Source organism: Dermacentor albipictus, chromosome 3, assembly GCF_038994185.2.
Source record: "Dermacentor albipictus isolate Rhodes 1998 colony chromosome 3, USDA_Dalb.pri_finalv2, whole genome shotgun sequence".
Taxonomy (NCBI): domain Eukaryota; kingdom Metazoa; phylum Arthropoda; class Arachnida; order Ixodida; family Ixodidae; genus Dermacentor; species Dermacentor albipictus.
Window position 1 is genome coordinate 107358847 of NC_091823.1, and position 9500 is coordinate 107368346.

Consider the following 9500-nt stretch of genomic DNA (forward strand, 5'->3'; position numbering starts at 1 on the left):
AGACCACAAAGAGTCTTGGGCACACCGTGGTCTTGGGTGAGCGCCAGCTAATTTCTCCACTTTACTCAAGGTCTGCTGTCGGACAAGCATAACAATTTTGAAGAGATTGATTCCCGCGAGACGTGAGATACTCTGTTAATGCATGTGAGAGAATAAACTGGTTGCGGCGGAAATACGAGTGATTAAATTAGCGTGAGTTAAAAAATGAATTCAAGCTGGATTACTATTCTCAGTTCTCCAGAGGAGAAAGCCGACGACAGATTAACGTCGGTGACGACAACGGCCATCGTCAGCGTAACTGAATGAGCGGACGGACAGGGAATGGCAGTTTAAGTGACATAACTTCTGCTGTTTTTGTTTCCTTTCTGTTTCCCACTTTTCGCGGAGTTCAACTGGAAGATTCTGTTGATGACCTTCTTCCCGTTATTCTGCCGAAAAATTTTTTTCACTTAGATCATTCCATGGTGAGAGTAAATTCACTTCCTTCCTGACTGCAGTTTCCTAAGGAGTTGAAAACGATATAATGCAGCATGTGGTTGTAACAGATAAGAGAAGTTTAGATAGCCGCGCTGCGTAGAACATATGAGAAGCGACAAAGCACCTAGCGCCGACTCTACCGGTGTATATACCCATGCTGTCAGTGGCATTGATGGCCCGATGAGCAGCTGTATCTTTCTCTCTCTCTCTTTTTTTTTTCGGAAATTAGGACGAATTGGTTCACGCATGCGAAATCTGTCCATCCGCAATTACGGTTTAGTGAAGCAGCATGTAATTAAATGTTACTGGAGGTTAATAAGAAACGAACAAAACTCATTTCACTCGCAGCACTCACACAATTAACTGTTATTTCATGCAGCGTGGGTGTTCAGTAAATATAGCACGTAACTGGCTGACAACTATAGGGTCCCACTTAGGGCGGATTTACTGATAATTTAACCTTCACCTATTCAATTTTAGGTGTCAGCAGACTGCGCTAGACAGTTACTGCGATCAGCAGCAATTTTTTCTTCCCTTACTTTTCCTTGTACAGTTATTTAACATAAACGACCACTTACTAGAGCTGCCTATTAAATTTTACACGATGCATTTTTGCGCGACCGCCTCCGCCGTAACCCTGCCGTCCCGGCCGGGAATCCAATTAGTCACCTCGCGCTCATGCAGAACAGTGATCGAACTATGCTATTTTGAGGAGTAGCTCCTCCAAAATAGGAAGCGACAGGAAGTATAGTATACCCACTGCTTCTTGCAAGGCGTCTGTCAAGAGTGCGAAAGATGGGAGACAATGATGACCAGAGAAGAAAAAAAAGAGGATTCAAACGACGAGGACCAAGTAGGAAAAGGTAGCTTTGTGGTAACGTTGCGAGCAGAGAAAAACGAAAGCATTCGACGTTTGACCTCGTACGCAGCACAAACGTCTGCGGTGTTGGAAATTTTTCATATGAGCACCAGGTGCCCATCTCAAATGTTACCAGCACATTTCTTATATTAAACAGAGGGTAGCTCACGGTGTAAGAATACCAATTGGAGTACGACCATATTTCAATTTGCCTGCCTTAATTAACATGTACTACGCGTTAATCCACAATCATTTACATAGTGTATCACGTCATGGGCGAATATCCATCCATCTCACATGCTTTCGCTTTAATGCCTTCAAAACCAAGCCATTCCCATCCTAACGTTTATTACCCACAGTTCATTAGCGCCTCTTCTGTACTTCAGCAACATGCAGGGTGTGTTAAAAATGTGCAATTGATTCGGATTTAAACTAGAAATTCTTCTTTACAAGTTTAAAAACCGTACTGTTATGATCGGTCCGAAATTGCTCGTCGCGAGTCCAGGCAACATTCCAGTTCGCCTGCCTTTGTCGAGCTGATTGTCCTCCTCTCCAAGAAGACGTCGCAATTTGGCATCTGCCACACCTTGAGCTGACCCGGGCAACAAAACAAGCAACGAAGACGAGGAGGCCATTGTCATCACAAATTGCCAGGAGGACCAAAAGTCTGCAGCGAACACTCAGGCACTGGCACCTTTAGGGCTTTAGCACTAAGACTGAGACTGAAGAGCTAAATCACCTTTATGGGCTTTCGCCAATGTGGGTGCACCCTCACCTGATCTCGACAACCAAGAAACCACGAGCAGTAAATGACATTTCCGGTGGAGATCTCTCGGCTTTCCTTGACAATGGACCTCTCCGCCGATTGTATTGGCTATGCGCGGGAGGTTATTTAAGGTAATCTTTGCCCCTTTGTTAACCACGCTAACCTAACCTAACCACGTTAACCACGCAGAGACGAGCCGTATGTAAAAATACTGAAAGATATCTATAGCGGCTCCACAGCCACCGTAGTCCTCCATAAAGTAAGCAACAAAATCCCGATAAAGAAAGGCGTCAGGCAGGGAGATACGATCTCTCCAATGCTATTCACGGCATGTTTACAGGAGGTATTCAGAGACCTGGATTGGGAAGAATTGGGGATAAAAGTTAATGGAGAATACCTTAGTAACTTTACGATTCGCTGATGATATTGCCTTGCTTAGTAACTCATGGGACCAATTGCAATGCATGCTCATTGACCTGGAAAGGCAAAGCAGAAGAGTGGGTCTAAAAATTAATCTGCAGAAAACTAAAGTAATGTTTAACACTCTCGGAAGAGAACAGCAATTTACAATAGGCAGCGAGGCACTGGAAGTCGTAAGGGAATACACCTACTTGGGGCAGGTAGTGACGGCGGATCCGGACTATGAGACGGAAATAATCAGGAGAATAAGAAAGGGCTGGGGCGCGTTTGGCAGGCATTCTCAGATCATGAACAGCAGGTTGCCATTATCCCTCAAGAGAAAAGTATATAATAGCTGTGTCTTACCAGTATTCACCTACGGGGCAGAAACCTGGAGGCTTACGAAACGGGTTCTACTCAAATTGAGGACGACGCAACGAGCTATGGAAAGAAGAATGATAGGTGTAACGTTAAGGGATAAGAAAAGAGCAGATTGGGTGAGGGAACAAACGCGAGTTAATGACATCTTAGTTGAAATCAAGAAAAAGAAATGGGCATGGGCAGGACATGTAATGAGGAGGGAAGATAACCGATGGTCATTAAGGGTTACGGACTGGATCCCAAGGGAAGGGAAGCGTAGCAGGGGGCGGCAGAAAGTTAGGTGGGCGGATGAGATTAAGAAGTTTGCAGGGACGACATGGCCACAATTAGTACATGACCGGGGTTGTTGGAGAAATATGGGAGAGGCCTTTGCCCTGCAGTGGGCGTAACCAGGATGATGATGATGATGATGATAACCACGCAGAACCACCCCATAGTGATCGGATCACAACCATGTGCCAGTCCAATAAATACATTTCTTCTCGTTTTCGCCATCATGATGCCAGTCTTCGTCGCCATCTTCTGATTTCTGCGGTGAAGATCCACGTCGCCCGATCCAGATCCTATCATTGCCATAGCAGTGTATGTGTTGCAAAAATCACATTTGTTCAACGCTAACCTGTCGAGTTTTGTTTCGAACAAGTTTTTTTTATTACCCTTTGTACGCGCTACAACTATGGCAAGTATACTGCTACTTTTGCGGCGGTTCAGTTTTGGAATAACATACGATCATAGGGTTCCTGAAACTGTTCGGACAAATTTTGTGGATGCGTGGAGTAACCCGCCGCGGTGACTTAAGCGGCTATGGCGTTGCGCTGATAAGGCTGAGGTCGCGGGATCAAATCCCGGCCGCTGCGTCCGCATTTCGATGGGGACAAAATGCAAAAAAAAAAAACGCCTATGTGCCGTGCATTGAGGGCACTTGAAACATCCCCTGGTGATCAAAATTTTTCCGGAGTCCCCCACTACGGCGTGCCTCATAATCAGATCGTGGTTTCGACACGTAAAACCCTGTAATTCAGATGCGTAAAGTACAACTACAGTAAAACATTAGCGCCACAATTTAACTGAATCGTCTCATATTAAGAAAGGTGTGGTTCTTTATGAAGAAAAAAAATGTTAGCAATGTATTCTGCTGCCCTTGAAGAAGCACGGCTCGGCGCCAACTCATGTTAAGAGAGCTACGGACGATTACAAGTTACCCTCCTCCCTATCCATGACTTTTCTGCTCAACTCGTTCGCCGACGGATCGGGTCTAAGCGCCGCCTTGACAGGCTCGGCGTCATGATGTGACGTAATGTCGTCTACTACGAAGATGTGGTCAAGTGATTGAGACTGCAGCAGCAGAAAAGACAATTCATGGCGTTGAATACGACGGGCGAAGCCAGGAACTTTGAGGTTCCAATAATTATCAAAGACAGACATTTGGACTGCGGCCTCTGGGAATTGACGTAAGCCTAAACTAAGTAGGGCTGTTTGTCTGCTCTAGAGACAATGTCATCTGCATAGGAATGGCGAACGACTCTGATTACTTTCTTGAGGTCACGCTGCAGCTGCTTAGCAGGAGGCAGATCGTCGAAGAACGGTGAAACATTTTTTTTCTTTACGTTTGGCAGAGGCTAACAATTTCCGGTGCTATCTAGGAAGCGTGCTTCCTCCGGCGGGAGCGGGACGTGTCTGATGTTAGCGCACATATCATAGTGGCATATACACTAGTATATGTCATTCATGTCCACTTTGGTCAGCACTATTTCCCATGATAGGAGGGTCACCCCTCGCTGCAGGTGGTCAATTTCAAGCTTTATGTTGGCGAGAAGAAGCCTAGTGTGGGGCCTGCGGGAAGATAATTGTGTGAAGGTATCGAGATAAATACCGCGGGGGTCGGATTAGCTTAGGCCTGAACAGCAGTGTACTCGCGGACGAGTGCAGGAGTAGATATAAAGCAAAGGTCAGTGTATGACGTGGCCTCAGTATGAGACGTATACGTGGGCTCATTGCAGAGATTTGCGAATCCGGCTGAGTCCACCATCTCGAGGAAAGAGTCAAATGTCTTGGAGCTTTGTAGAAAGCGGGTAAGTCGAATCAACGTCTCCATTAAGTCTCCGAGAGGGAACACATTACGGAAAGTGGACAGTAGTGGAGCAGTGTGTTCGATGGAGCACCGGAGAAGGTTGTACGACTCGGTTCGTTGGACAGGCGGTAAAAGGCGCACGCCACGAGATATACTTCTGCCTCTTCAGAGATATCTCAATGGACAAGGATTCAAGGTCTTGAAATTCAAGACGTTGACATCGACGGCAGGACAACGAGCTGGCTGCCGCAATCATAATGCCGTCTCCACGGGAAGACACACGATCTTTGCGAAAAAGCATGTACAGATCGAGCGGGGCTATCTGGCTATCATGCATAGATGCATCGAGACATGTTTCGCATAAGGCAAATAGTGGGTCCAGCGTGGTGGCCATGGTAGCTTCTAGCTCATCTGTTCTGTTGCGGAAAGAACGAGCGCCTGCGAACCGTGTGGACAGGTACCGACCCAATGCCCGTTGTTGAGGCTGACTAGAAATGGGAAAAGCAGAATGCGGGGGCACTGCGAGACCAATTTGTGGTTGTGAATGGGTCGCCCGATCGACTGTAGGGAATAGTGAGTCGTCAAATAGGGGCAGATGGCACGGGAAGCAGAATCATAGGGCAGATTAAAACCAGGACTGGTGGTGGCAGGCAACAAACGAGCCGCCCTCGCACGAGCAGTGCAACCATCGGTCGCACCCATCGCATTGTAAGGCGGCTACATGATCATACACAGTGCGGCTGCACCATGCGCAAACAGGCTGCTGAGGGGGATCAGGACTGAGGCTGATGTCCTCGGAGAGAATAAATGATAGGAGACATGAAGTGTGATGAGGAAAGTGAGGCCGGCGAGTCCCATGCCGGCTGTAATGCTGTGTCCAGCGTGGAATTAGAATGTGGAGCGAAATGTCGGTGTTGAAGTAGCAGGACCAGGATTCTGTTGCGTTACAAATTAGGCATGTACCTGAAGGCCATGTGAGTTGTGAGAACCTGGCAAATCCAATCTGATGCGAGAAGTAATACTGCACCCACCTGGTGTGTCTAATACATGCATGTACGCTGTCTCCTATGCGTAGACCATTGTAAGGAAGATGTTGCATGCTGACGGATTGCCAGAGTGATATGAGGCACTGATGCTTTACGGATGTCAACATGCACAAGAAAATTGTGCGCAGCGCGCCTCAGTATTGAGCAACAGCGCTCACAGCAGCAGAGGACCAATAGCTACAAAGCAGAATATTGCTCATATTTAAGACGCGCCGCGGAACACTTTGCGGTACGCGAAGAAAAGGAACGCCCCTGGCAACAGCAAATCCGTGAACATTACGCTTTTCAATGCGTCGCCACGAAAAAAGGGCGCGATTGGGACGCCTTGAAAGCAGGAGACGCTACACTTGCTGGCGAGAGAGCAAGAAAGAGGTTTTCAAACGGTAATAGTGGAAGAATTGGGTGAGAGCCGATCAAGCTGAGGTGCAGGACAAGTACTAAAGCCACGTGGCTGGTGGCAACGCAGCGATGCAGCGGCGTGTGAAGCCAGATCTTATACCATTGCAAGCACCTGCCCGGCAGCCGTGGTCCTCTCTCTTTCCCAACAGACACGCTCACGTAGGCGTGCGTATGAAGGCTGAGAGGGCGTGCGTCTTAGCTAAAGTCCCCGGATCTTCTAAAAGTAGAGAAAGGCTTTGATCCCGCCGCTGAGCTAGGCGATTGGAGTGAGTGAGGGAAAACTTTATTGAGCTCTAGTAATTGTGTTTTTCTAAGGCGGGGGGTGGATGCTTCAAGCGGGTCTTCCTCCTTGTGTCTTCCCCGGAGGTCTTCACTCGCTGCTTCGTCTGTCCTCTATCGCAATTGTCGGCTGCATGCCCTCAGTGCAGGGCTCCGCTGGCTTCTGCTGTCCGTTGTGCTCGCCGCATAGACGTAACTGGTCTTCGCAGTGGACGCTGGACAGCAGTTCCTTCCATCGTTCCGCACTTAGGTGTGATATTATTGGGACTGCGTCAGTTGGTTGACATGCCCATGTTATGTGAACATTACTTCAGCATGCGTCCTGGTTTGGTCCAGGAGCAGCTGGTCGGCGACAGGGGCCTCGCTCGCACTCATCGCTTTTTCATTGGCAACAGTGGCGTCCGGTGGGCACGTTTGGGCCCGCAAGTACCCTTTGATGTGATATGGCTTTGATATGACAATAACTGTCTTCGCAGGTGCCGGATTCTTCTAGCTGTTCACGTAAAGGGAAAGGGAAACGAGTGAACGGCTTTAAAAGAGACGGCAAACTCTGAGATTAGCCGCCTAATGTCACACAGCCGCTTAATGTACGTTGCTCGTAGCGCTCATGCAAATTTTTTTACCTCTTTTTACATACCAAGAGGCGCTGCCGGTAGTTGTCTGGCAGCGCCCTACCTGCAGTTAGAAGATCCAGGGGCTTTAGTCTTAGGTCTGAGCCAGCCAGCAATGCCATCGGCAAGCCCTTCTGAGCACTTCTCAAAGGGAGACATGCTCGAACTATAGCTAATTATGAAATGTCTTAAGGCGAAGCTTTCTTTGTCTCTTCCTTCGACTATTCCACTGCTGCTACTGCTGCTGCTGCTGCTGTCGCCGTCTCGCACGTGGCATCGGGAATTGGTTCAGAGCGCGTATAGACATCACAAGAGCGCGGCAGAGAGGAAAACTGACGTGATAAACTCGTTTGGACCTTTCTATCGCGTCGCTAGAATGCCCTCTGGAGCTTTCTGGGCCTCGCCGCAATGGCCTCTCGACTGATGTAATAATCCGTGACCAGCCGCAAGAGCATTTCAGAAACTGCAGTGCTTGTCTTTGTACTAACGTGCAACAGTCCAGAGGGGAGGTATATAGAAAGGTAGAGAGGAGGAAGGGGGATGCGGAAGAGAATGGGGTATGACCGACACACAGGAAACGAGTGAATAGCAGCGTTGCCACCCTTGCCTCACAGCTCTCATACATGGAGGAGGGCGCGAGAGGGAATGGGTGACTTGAGAAGGCGAGGAAACGCTACTACTAGACACGTGAAGCGTTGCGGACAAATATGATAATTTGAAATTCAAGGTACGCTACGGTACGTTGCGGCTTTTTCCGAAAAATAAATACTATGCAAATGTGTCAAGCGCACAATTGACGGACGCATAGCCTCATTAAACCACCCGTGGTTGCTCAGTGGCTATGGTGTTGTGCTGCTGAGCACGAGGTCGCAGGATCGAATCCCGGCCACGGTGGCCGCATTTCGATGGGGGGCGAAATGCGAAAACACCCGTGTACTTAGGTTTAGGTGCACGTTAAAGAACCCCAGGGGGTCGAAATTTCCGGAGTCCTCCACTGCGGCGTGCCTCATAATCAGAAAGTCGTTTTGGCAAGTTAGGCCTCATAATTTGTTTTTATTAAACCACCGCAGCTCTAGACGATACTACGGAATCGGTTGCCCATCATATCGACTATTCTGTACTCGCTACGCTAGCGTTGTGGCTATGGCGTCGCAAGAAACCCGACCGCGGCAGTGGCATTTTGGAGGGAGTGAAATGAAAAGAATGCTCGTGTACTCAGATTTAGGTTGACATTAAGAATCCCAGGTGGTGAAAATGAAATCTTCAGCGTGCCTCATAATCAAATTGTGGTCTTGGCACGTAAAGCCCCATAATTTAATTAATGTGTAACGCTTCTGCCACCATGCGATACGCCGCGTGAGGCAATGCCACTTCTAACCTTCTCGCAGGATATGAACAATGGCGCACGACAACGCCTCGAGAAAACACGTCCCTCTGTGTGGCTTGTGTACTACGTAGACAAACACAAGTGGTGTACGCAAGTAACATTTAAAATCAACTCACTGCTCTAGTGTTGCACTAAACGCTGATCAACTTAAACAATCACCGTAAACATCAACGCCAGTTATCGTAACTGAACGAAAACTGCGCAGGAAGCTTCGGTTACATCGATGGAATCCACATAATGTTTTTCAGCTGCCTCTTTATTTATACCCTGTTCTGGGGCGGGATAATCTGTGAGCATCCACATAGTGAGCAGCATACATTTTAGCTGCTGCTGAAGTGCTGATTGGCTGAGCTGGAGTACGAGCAAGAACGAGGCTGGCGCCCCCAGCCGGCCTCCTTGTCGTTTGTACTGCTCCAGCCAATCAGTAGTGGCCGAAATGGACAGTTCACTGGGTAGATTGTCGCACACGCAACCAAACTTGCGTTTTGTAAGCGTTGCAGACACCTTGCGCTGAGGGTTTTAAACGCGCACTGATGTCTTCTGGGCCAGCTGGAATGCTTGGCGTACGTACTGCGATAGCTTGCAGCGCTTTGTAAAGCTTCGTAATTCACTCATGCCTGACGCTTTCATTTGTTTATCAACAAAACTTAGGAGCATGCGGCAGGTACCAGAAATTGGTTTCACTGCAGGTTTCACCGCGTACGCCATATGTGTTTATGTTCCTCAAATCTCTGTCCTACGCCTTTCAGTTTGTACGCAAGAGCTATTTACTTTAGGTACGCTAGATGTTGCAGTGTCTCAACGACAAAGGGGAGGAAGGACTAC